A 12,791-nucleotide genomic window follows, 5' to 3' on the forward strand; every position below is an offset into this window, starting at 1 on the left:
CTACGATGCTTATCGAAATACTCTTTTTGTTTCGCACGATTTTTCTCTAATAGCTCAGAAACTGGTTTTCTTTCATCGACGGTGTCTAAACTTTGGTTAAGTTCTAGAATCTCGCGTGTCAGTCGATTTGTATGGATACCTATTCCTTGTCTATGAAATATGATTTCGTATGGTGTACGCTGTGTGACGCTGTGTTGAGTATTATTAATTGACCACTGCACTTGATTAATATGGGTGTCCCAATCGTCCCCATCGCTATTACAAACGGTTGATAAACAGGTTAAAATCAAACGGTTAAGTCTTTCGATTTGACCATTTGCCCTCGGTGTGGCGGTCGCGGTTTTTACGTGTTCAATGTCATACTCCGTACAAAAAGTTTCAAATTCTCCCGCTGTAAACGACGTACCCCTATCGGTGATTACACGTTTTGGTTTCCCATAATGGGATATAAATTCTTGAACAAATAAAATTGCTTCTCGAGCGCTCGTATTTGGTACCGCTTTCAACATACAATATTTACTATATCCGCATATTGCTGCAATCACATAAATATTATCGCGTTCAGTCTTTACAAAAGGGCCTAAGTGATCCACGTGTACGTCGGCAAAAGGCGTTTCTCCTTTATCTAACGGGAACAAAAAGCCTTGAGGTTTGCCTGACTGATTTTTATAATATAAGCAACTAATACAACGATTTATATATTCAGTTACAGCCTTCCTCATTTGTGGGAAATAATATGTTTCTTTAATAGCCGCTAACGTTTTATCTATTCCTACGTGGCATAGCTTTTTGTGTGTCTCCGATACAATTTCGTGCCTTAATTCCTCTGGGACGTACAGACGCCATCTTCCCTTCGTGATTCGATACACTCGGGCATTTCGCATCGAAAATTTCTCGTGTGTTTTAGCGCATCCCTTTTCTAATCTATCGCGAATATCTATTATTTCTTTACTGCTACGTTGCATTGCCGCAACCCAATCCGTCGTAATTTTTATTCCTAATACGGGTAATCCTATCAATTCAACTTCCTTTGCTTTCTCAACAGGTCTTCTACTTAAAGCATCCGCTACCATATTACTCGCACCCTGTTGATACTCTATGTTATAGTTAAATTCACTCAGCCTGACGAACCATCTGCCTATCCTTGGATTAAGGTCTCTCCTTGACGCGAGTAATTTGAGACTGTTGCAGTCCGTTACAATAGTAAACTGAATTCCTATAAGATATGCACGGAACCGTTCCAATGTACAAACGATTGCAAGTGCCTCTAGTTCAAATGAATGGTATTTGGATTCATCATTAGAAGTTTTGCGACTAAAGTAAGATACTGGATGCAATTTTCCGTGCTGATCTTTCTGCAATAAGACGCCGCCTATACCCTTTGCGGACGCATCCGTATGAATCTCTGTCTTTGCCTCGGGATCGTATATTTTTAAAACTGGTTCGCTTGCTAAACACATTTTTAATTTTTGGAATGCTTCATCATGTATCTCTCTCCACTCGAATTTCTTATTTTTCGTGAGTAAATCTGTAAGTGGTCTAGCCAAAAGAGCGAAATTTTTAACAAACCTTCTAAAATAACTACATAAGCCTACAAATCTTCGTACCCCTTTCACATCCGTCGGCGTTGGGTACTCTAATACACTTATCAACTTTCTTTTTCCGGGGGCTATCCCAATATCACTAATTTCAAATCCTAAATACTCTATTTTCCTCATCATTAAATAACATTTATCTAACCGCAATGTTAAATTGGCATTTCGCAACGCTTGTAATACGCATATGAGTTTACGCTTTCCTTCGTCTACACTTTTTGACGGAATTATGATGTCATCAAGATACGCTAGTGCCGTTGTGTATCGTAACGATCCTAAAACTCTATTAATTAATCTCTGGAAAACGGCAGGGGCGTTGCACAGCCCGAAGGGCATTCTTTTGAATTGATAATGTCCGCTCGAAGTACTAAACGCTGTATATTTCTTTGATTCTTCTGCCATCGGTACTTGATAGTAGCCACTACTGAGATCTAGGGTGCTAAAATAGGCCATACCTCGTAATCCGTCTAGATTATCATCTATTCGTGGCATGGGGTACTGTTGCTTTACTGTTTTACGGTTTAGGACTCGATAGTCGATGCACATTCTCACATCCCCTGTTTTCTTTTTCACCAACAGGACTGGGCTGGCGAACGGCGAATCGCTGTCCTCGATTATATCCGCTTCCTTGAGTTCCTCGACGATGCTTTCAATTTTACGTTGTTCATATTGTGATACACGATACGGTCTATAAGCAACTGGGTTTGTGTCCATCAGTGTAATACTCATTTCGGCTCTATTTGTACATCCTACCTGTCGAATAGTATGTGCGATTAAGTCTCTAAAATCGTTTAAAATACTCACAATTGATCGAGCCTCATCCTCCGGAAGCTCCGTGTTTATTTCTTCCAGTTTCACTGGTTCTCTATTAATCTCGCGTTTGTTGTTTCCTTGGCTACGAGTCACTGTTTCTCCTCTGGTCAATGTTGTTCCTTCCACTATTTTAACATCTCCTCCGGATACGTTAAGAATTGGTAGAATCGATTCTCCGTTGCCGTCGGTAGAAATTAAACATCTAGGTATCAGCTGTCCACTTTCTTTCAATCCTCCTTCGATGCATAATTCTTGTTTTTGAAGTTTTGTACAAACTGCAATGCAGCCTAAATAATTATCCGGAATTACAGTAGCTTCTTTCGCCCATAACAAGGTTTTCTTTTGTGTATCATCAGGCGTTATTTTAGGCAGATTGTCTTCTAATTCCTTGATTATCAGCTCGCTTGGTCGACTGACGATTTCCACATGCGGTTGCTCAGTAAATGGGTGACCAACAATAAGCGGAATTACTTGGCAGTCTGGCGGTACGATGTGTATCGTTACTTTGGCTTCCACTTTGTCTATACGAAGATTACCCGTCATTTTTCCGACTGGGTTAACAATACCGTTCCCATAGCCTATCAATTGTTCAAAGTTTCCCTCTAAATACGTAAACCCTGCCTCGTCCGCAACGTCCCTACGCAAGGTGACAGAAGAGCTGCCAAGATCTATATAGGATTTTATATATTTTCCATTGATAAACGCATCTTTAAAATATTTTTCGTGGCCTCGTCCCGTTTGTGTGTGCAAAACAACATTACTCGCGTTGTTCGTATCGGACCTTTTGACTCCCTGTTTATTTTTACAATATTTCGCATAATGTCCGGCTTCGTCACACAGGAAACATTTGTTGTGTTTTGGCTTTTCACAGGTTTTCGCTGTATGTCCTTCTCCCTTGCAATTAAAGCAAGTTTTACTGACTCTCCCCTCTGGTCGGCTCTTTTTGTCCTTACCGTTTTTGAACGGTGCTCGTTCTTGGAAAAGCGAATCAGTGCCCATCAAGTCCCGTAGTAATTCACTAGGTTTATTATATTTTGATAAGGGGCCTAAGTACTCACGAATCCGTAAATTATGTAGACCTTGAACCATCCACTCAACACTCTCTTTCTCGCTCATATCAGCTTCATTACACAATGCTAACTTTTCATAATAATATTCGGTAATACTCTGGTTCGATTTCTTCGAATAATTTTCAGCGGCTAATCTTTTACTTACATAACTTTTCTCGCAAGGAAACGCTTCTGTTAACAAGACTTTCCATTCGTTCCATGTACGCTCCCGAGGAGGAAGACTGTCTCTCCATTTCCTTGCCACGCCGTCGAGCTTTAATAACACATAGTGTTTTTTCGCAATATCTGACCACGAATATAAAGTGGCGTATTCCTCTATTTTACACAGCCACCTTTGTATGTCTGCGTCTGACTTCACGGGATTAAAGGTCGGTAAAATTTCATGTATATCTTTGAAATAATGTGTACCTGTATTAGCGTTGTTTTCCATCTCGTTCGGTGTACTGATTATTGTATTATAACTGTCGCTCGAAGCAAGGCTACCTTCGCTTTGTATACTTTCTGTCTCACTCCGATTGCACGTCTCTCTTGTTTTGTCCTCAACCTTTCCTTTCTTTTGCGATGTGTGTAACTGTAACGTTTCAAAATCCGTGGCCGTCGCCTTACTTCTCGTATTCATACCCCTCTCGATGAAATTCTTTTTCGCATACTCCCCCACTGTCACAAAATAGTCGCTCTATCCGCGTCTATCTGTTCAACTTACTTACTTTCGAGTCGCCCGAAGGTATATGTATTCTATCTTACCTATACCTTTGACTTCGCCGATCTCGTAATCTTCCACGTGTTTGACTCAATCCGTCTAATTTACTGACTTTTCTCTTGGTTCTTTTCTGCGTATATACTTTCACACACGGGTAATAATCCCACTTCTGAATTGTTATAATTAACTTTTATTTTAATGGTAGTATTATAAGAGAATGACTACAGGTGTACACGTGCTCTTTCGCTATCGGTAGTTTAACGACGATTCCTAAAATCTACTTTTCGCGAATCTCCCGTAACCTGCGGTGTCGCTCTCGCATGACGTCACGCGCGTTGCCATTGCCCGCGAAAATCGGTATCATTCATATGATTGATTTTAATGAGTCAGCGTTTTTTTAAATTGCTAAACAAAGAGGACAAATAGGACAGTATTCTCAAATATTTTCCGATTTAAAAATTAAAAATTACAGTGAAATTTATTCGGTTGTTTAGACCCAATAGTATTAATAGTATAAATATATGAACGCACGTTCATAAGCATAGTAAAAAAATGTCTTTTTTTTAATAGTTAAAACATGATCAAGGGGTCCTAAAACGTGTATTTCCGTAAACAAAATTTTTGTTTCATTATGGTATTTTGCTTATACATTGCATACGCCTACATAGGTCGGAAAGTCAAAAATGCCTGGGCAGTCGAGAATCTCGGCTCAAGATTATGCGAGATCGAATTTCGGCTGTGGTAAGAGCAAGAAGGATAGACTGACATCGCCGCCTTTCTCGAATCCTCGAAGAGATACGAAACGCCAGAACTCATATACAAGGAGGTTGGCATTAGTGTGTGTAAGTGGTGGGGCAGCTCCCTTTGGGCACGGGTCTGCCATCTGATAATACTGCACTGTCTTTTTCAATTCCCCCCATAGTCAACTCACATGTATTTACGCACACATTCAGCTGGCTGCCCATCAATACTAATTTAGTGCCTAGTTTCTCAACTAACCGCCATCCATGAGAAGAGGCCGCTAAAATCACCTCCAAATTTTCAGGTCGGTATGGCAGTCAGATTCGGCCGCGAAAGTCCATAAGGTGAAAGGTCTATTCATATATCTCGGCTGTGATTATATGTCCTCTACTTCATTAATTTTGTTTTATCTTTGTATATAGATAAATGAGATATTGTACGTAAAAACACGTACAAAAAAGAAATGATGTAAATAATTTTTTTAGTAGTTTTTAACATTTTTATACTAAATCGCGTACTGTGCCAATACTTATGTTCACCATTGTATGCCCGCCACTGTATATTTCCAAAGATTGAAATGCAATACTCTGAAACGTGCGATCATAAAATCTAAGGAATCTAGCGATTCGTGAGAATGGTACGCACTTGAGCCTGGCACGGTTCTAAACCAACGTAACGCACCGTATCATCGTAACACTCAGAATTCTCGCAATCGTGCATATTGTTTCTCAGAAACAACTACCCAAGCAGATCGTCTATTCATTGCTTCAGCCTGGTTTATTGCCTGCGTCGGTACAACGTACCAGATAACGTTAAAAAATGATGTTAATGTCATCATACAAACGATCCATGTTCCTATATTCAAAGTGAATCTCAACCAAAAATTTCTATAAAAATTAATAACCTCTACATTTATGCATAGTTACTACCAACCATCAATTTGAGTTTGATCTCCCCTTTCTTAATTCTGCGGCCAGATTTGATATCAGCATAAAAAAATCTACGCGAAACGATGGGTTCCATTCAAGTCCTTGGAAAGAATTCATTTGTTTCTATTGTGCAATCGAGAGGCATGATATAATTATTGAATATGTTACGAAAAAAACCTAGTGATAACGGTTTCAACGTGTAATTAGTTACCTCATATTCCAAGTTGCTTAGTTAACAAGATATCCGACTTGTAAAACGACAAGAGTAGTTACGAAAGGAAAACGAAACGGCTGTCGATTCTGCTTTGAAGTATTTCTTTTACTTCACTCGCAAAGTGTTTTGTAAGCATCATTAGAACCGGTTCCGCTGAACGCGTGGCATCGAATGAAACGCACCGGGGAATTATTTAAGACTTTAATCTTGCTAGATAATTTTATAGCGAAACCTTCCACAAAAAGAAAACAGCGAAAGAAAAAACGACGCGAACAAAGTAGAACAACGATCGTGTTAATTTTACGCCTATTTTAAAAACCAGTTCAATGATAATGTAAACTTCCTAATTTTATTAAAATTATATGTTTTTGACGCTACCTATGACTTTTCAATATTTTCATTTACAACATCTTACTGCCCATGAAAACCCATACGTTTCTTACGTTTAACATTTTTTTTCTACCTTCGTTAGTTTCCGAGATACTTAAAGAAATGGCGGATATAAGAAAAGAAAAATCAGTTTGCAGAGCACGAGTAGTAAGGAACCAGACCCCCGCTCCCTGTCTTATGGATTGAAAAATCCCAGAACACTGAAATTAGAAAAGCCCTTGAAAAAGGAAGCACAACATTGGATGTCAGGAGTTTAGTATTACCCTTTACCAAAATGGGAAACGTTAACTTTTACATGCTAGTATTAAAATATACAGCAGTGTGTTCTACAAGTAAAAATACGACTAAAATGCAATATAATAAAACATCCATAAATGATTTCTTAAGAAGTTATGACAAAAATATAAAATGTGATGTTCTTTTATTTACTAAACAAACTTTACTAATGTTTTGTTTAAAGAGACCAAATGCTAGTTGAGGCACGACAAAATATTTTTAACGTAAAATTATGTGGATAAACATTTCTTTATCAGAGTTTAGTTTCTATCATTTTTCTTGTGTGTTGAAGTATTCTTTCTTCGATGATAATTTTTTGTTGTCATAAAATTTTGAACTACTGTTCAAGTATATGTTCAGTAAATTACAAAGAAACTCACGATATCGAATGCTTGCAAAAGATTGATTTTATTTTCTTATTTTAATGTCCTGAATCTGAACCGAGTTTCACAGTTCATATTTTTGTTATAACTTCATAACAAAGCATTTATGGATTTTTTGTTATGTAACATTTTAGTCTTCGTTTTACTTGAACACACTGCTGAAGTGTGTTCAGAAAAATGCGGAACACCCTGTATATCAATTACATACTTCAATGTATGAATTACCCTATGTAACAATTAAAAAAATTAAAAATTGAGTAATAGAAAGTGATCGAAATTTGGATTTTTTATTCGCCAGAATCGTCGTTTGGCCCACTGTGCGACAACGCGCCATTTCGCGTAAGGTCATCATTGATGCCGATTACGATGCAACTGATCGCCTCACCGAGAATGTTTTCTTACGACGAGACCCTGGACGGGTAGCGCGCAGGCCCCTTTATTGGATTTAGTCCCCTAATGATTTTGTCAAGCCGGGATGAAAAGAACCTGCCAACATTTCGCCGGTGGCTCGTTCTGCATTCGAATTTGGCGCTGTATCCACTCTTGGCTAACCGACGGGGATTCCCTCGTAAATTACGCTTCGCGGATCGTAACCCATCACCTAACACAATTGCTCGAGAAAAATAACTGACGGGGCGAGATGATTCTTTAACATACAGTCGATTACGCTAAAAATTGTCCACCTCCTTTACTAATTTATTGTTCTTAATAAATAATAATACCTATACAATGTAGGGTAGACCTTATTTTTCGATTTTCGAATTTTTTGGGGGGCACCTCCTGAAATTGTCACACCAGATGAAAAAATAACCTATGCAAAATTTGAAATTGATCGGACAACGGGAAAACGTGGCACATCGCAGTTGAAAATTTGATATTTTTGTAACCCGTTTGTCTCTATTAAAGTGTATCGCAATCATACACTTTAGCACCTCCTTGAATTCGTCTTTTTACGCTTTATAAGGATATAGAAACAAAATTTTGAATTTTTTGTTTTTTATAAATCGCGATTCTCAAATTTCAAAAATTTATTGCGGGGAAAAAATATACTTTTTCGCATTATATTTACTTCGTTAAATAGTACAAGTTTTACTCATAACATTTTTTTCTGTTTATAAATAACGCAGATATTCTTGGCTTCTAATTTGAAGTCAAAATTTTTTGAAATGATGTAGGTGTATATCAAAATTATAGTTTCTTAATTATTTAATATTACAATTAATTCATACGGACAAAATAATTTATGTAAACGTGTGTGAAATAGTGTTGGAAGTACTGCTACATTTTCCTCCGGCTGGCTGCTATACATATAGTACTTCAAAATCGGTCCGTTAGACTACTATCTGTTTTGAAGGAAGGATCAGGTACTGAATGTTGGAAGGGAACACGACTAGAATTTGAATTTATTGAGGCTAAATCAACTCACCTTTTAAACTCGCGCTAAGGAGAAATTTATGGTAAAAAAAGCGACCAAACTGCGTGCAAGGCCAAGATTGTCACATCTGCAGGCTAGCCCATAGCCCTAGCATAAAACCAAAATTTTGAATTTTTTGTTTTTTATAATTTACGATTCTCCAATTTCAAACATTTTTACATTTTTAAATTAAAGTGTATTTGAAAAATTAATTAGAGTTTTATTCGTAAGCAACTCGGTACAATCGTGGTATACGTACACATAGACACTCACGAATAACAAAATCGCAGTGTGTGTTTATTTAATTGCATAGTGGTTAGTGCCTGAAAGGATTATTTGTGGACACTTGCGGACACTTTGGACGATTGTGAGGCGTGTATGATCGCGTGTGGGTGATTTTTGGTCACAACATTGTGTATTGGAACTGGCATTCACCTTTTCTCTGTGAAAATCTTGTCGGGCGAGTTTTGACATGCCCTTCTGGATTTTCATAAGACAGGTTGAATCTTATTCAACGAAAGATGTTCGCATTTCCATAAGTGGGCAAAAATCGAAGGCTGTCGATAATATCAGTAAGTAAAATTTTTCATGCTACGTGAGAACCACTAGCACTGGCCTGCCGCAACCTTCCGCGCGAACGCAGCTGTACGCAGATTGCCATTCTACAGGCGGAACTTTAAATGTTAATAATAACTTTGTAACGAAGCCTCCATCAACTAATCGGTATTCTTGATTTTCGTCTTATTTTGGCCTCTAGAATCGCTCATTTAAATTTTTCCCAGGGGTAGCTGAACACCCTGTATATCCTGCGCTTTTCTCTAGAACTAGATTCAGACTCTGATTTTTGGCAGTTGCACGAACACGTAAAGTTTTAGTCTAAGACTACGAATAGCCAATTGTTTTTGTACACCGTTAGTCCACACAACCTAGCATTCCGACGTTTAATAAAGTGGTATTAAGAGGAATATAACATATCGTAGATCTACGAACGTGCAAAATGTGAAGCATATCAAGTGGCAATGGAAGTGGTGAAAGGATTCCACCGATTTTGAACAAGATCCTTCTTTGTCTGCATACCGTCGTAATGTGGCGTATCGTTCCGAACGCGTTTCTTTGCGCCCCCTCAATAAATGTCATCGCTTTTGGTGGTAAAGGGAGAACGCACGATGCCTTACACAGCATCCGAATATCCAGCGCTACTTCGTATGTGAATCTTACTTCGACGTCATGGACGTATAGCGCCGCGGTGGGACGGCTCAAGGAGTCGACGGTGGTTTTTGTCATCCACTACGTGCTCTGATAATTAAGACATTTCCATTTAGAGTTGACGTCCGGTGACGTGTAGAGCTGCACCGGGCGCGCGTACGTTTTCGGCGGTCCCCGTGTTACAGAAAAACCTAATCCTCATGCATTGTGTTGATAATTAATGGTGTATGATCGAGGGCCTCCGTTCCTGGAACGACGGAAGATCCGAACTCTGTAAGAAACGATACGTGTGTATCCACCGCGAGAAAGATTTATTAGTTTCGCGTGATAACGAAACAACCGCCTGTCAATATTCCTGTCTATATCGGCGCGGCATTTAAGGAAATAATTGGGCGTTTGTGTTTTGCGTATCCGGCACGAAGTTCGACTTCTCAAAGTATTGTTTTAAATTACTTTTTTTATCATTTGAATCCTTTAAAACGAGTTATATACAGGGTGTTCGGCCACACCTAGGAAACATTGTAATAGAAAATTTTTAGAGACAAAAATAGGACGAAAATTAAGAATGCCAATTTGTTGATGGAGACTTTGTTAAGAAGTAATTAACGTTTAAAGTTCCGCCATTACTGAATTTTTTTCACGAAAATGTGCAGGATTTTGGGGGTATGTCTATTCACCAAAAATGATTGTAATTGTCCCCTGCAACCGTAAACAATTTTTCCAGAACGATTTGAAATTTTTTTTTTCGTCAAAGAAATTCTGCACATACTCAAATTTTTTTCGCGAAAGTGGGTAGGATTTCGAAGGTATATCTATTGACCAAAAATGATTGTAATTAACTCCAGCAAACAAAAATAATTTTTTTAGAATGATTTGAAATTTTTTAATTTTGTCAAAAATATAGTTATCTATTAAAGGGAATACAAAAATTCAAAGTATAAGTTGCTTTTTCACGCGAAAAACGCCGAAAAATTCGGTTTTTCATTTTTGCTACTACGGCGCACCCTGCCAAAAAATCTGAAAAAATTCAGGGACATAACCAATGACAATATGCATTTACAGTAATTATATAAATCTAGTGTCTCGAAAGCTTCAATACGAAATCGGTATTTTTCTGCGTTTTTTTGCGTTTTTAATTTTTCACACCTAGGATTTGAAATCGAAAAATCGGAAAAAATTCTCAAACACGTATCTCAATAGTCGCAATGCACCAGATTTTTTTCATAATTTTTGTACTCGATTAAATAGAGGAAATAGGCAGAAATTCGTTAATCCGAATTTTCTCAATAACTACCCTTCCAAACAAGATAGAGGGTTAAAATTTGGCACAGAACGTTTTTTCTTGATGCTCTATCGATGGATCCATCGTATGTCACATTTCGTTCAAGGGCACATTTGACCCCCTTATTCGGCTATACCCTTTCAGCACATTCACGAATTTTTTTCTAGAAAATGAGTAAGTTTTTGGGGGTATGTCTATTGACCAAAAGTGATTGTAATTAACCCCCGCAATTGCAAATAATTTTTTTAGAATCATTTGAAATTTTTTAATTTAATTTTTTAATAACTTTTTAACGAAGCCTCAGTCAAGAAATTGATATTCTTGATTTTCGTTTTATTTTGGCCTCTATAATCTCCAATTAAAATTAAAATTATTTCGGTGTGGCCGAACACCCTGTATATTTCTATTAATCAGTATTTGCATAATAATATACAATCAGGGACAAAAGTAAGTGGACACATGATGAAAAAGAATATCAATGAAATTTAACCAATATGGCATTGCAATTACATGTTTAAGCTTCATTTAATATTCATCCTTAAAGTACATAGATTATTTGAATAACAATTCAAATAAATATTAACAATCGATGTATCCAAATTAGGTTTAAACAAAAAATCAAACAATTACAGAGAGACAGAAGGAAGTGGACACTACTAATAACTACTAATTAATATCGCGGCATACTGTTTACAAGAGTTTCTATCTAATCTTTGACAATAATGCCGAATACTAATTTTAAATTATTAAAAAATTCCATTTTACCCGTTCGCTTGTCCGAAGGAAGCCATCAATACACACCACAAATTCTCTATCGAATTCAACTCAAGACTCTGTGCTGGCCATTCGAGTAACTTAATATCTGAATCGCTAAAAAATTTCATACTCTTTTTAACAACATATTTTGAATCATTGTCCTGTAGAAAAATAAATTCTTCTTTCAAATTCATTTTTATTGTTACCTCTTCCAGATATTCATTGATTACACTAATATACTTATCAGCATTCATAATACCATCACTTGGTACTAACGTTCCAATCCCAGGCCAGGAAAAACAACCCCTCACCATTAATAAACCACCTCCTTTAATCGTTGGTGTGATAAATGATTTTTTGTATGTTTCATTTTTCTTTCTCCAGAGATTTTGCTTTTTCTTCAATTGTCGCATTTCAAATTTCCATATATTTCATTGAAATTTTTTTCTGAAGTAAAGCTCATAAATACCTACAAAAAAGTATTAAGCAACTTTTCCATGTAGCGTCAACTAAAGTAATTAAAAATGAAAAACGAATTTTTAAGAAAAATCGACAGGGTGTGGGTGCCTGAATTTTTCGACGAAAAAATAAAAAATTTCAAATCGTTCTAAAAAAATTGTTTTCTGTTGCGGGGGTCAATTACAATCATTTTTAATGAATACACATACCTCCAAAATCCTACGCACTTTCGAGAAAAAAATTCGAATAGGTAGATAAATTGTTCGACGATATTAAAATATTTCAAATCATACTAAAAAAATTATATTTAGTTGCAGGGGTTAATTACAAGCATCTTTGGTGAATAGACAGACCCCCGAAATATTACCCTCTTTCTAGAAAAAAAATCAATACGGGCGGAAATTTAAACGTTAATAACTTTTTAACGAAGCCTCAAGCAAGAAATTAGTATTAATATTCTTCTGACTCTCTGAGATTGGTTCATTTTTTGTATAAACTTAATTTCGGTTTACACCGATTGTTAATATTTATTTTAAATGTTATTTAAATAATTTATATACTAT

This window comes from Colletes gigas, unplaced genomic scaffold, assembly GCF_013123115.1.
Source record: "Colletes gigas isolate AHSC1104 unplaced genomic scaffold, ASM1312311v1 Colletes_gigas_Sc00059, whole genome shotgun sequence".
Classification (NCBI taxonomy): Eukaryota; Metazoa; Arthropoda; class Insecta; order Hymenoptera; family Colletidae; genus Colletes; species Colletes gigas.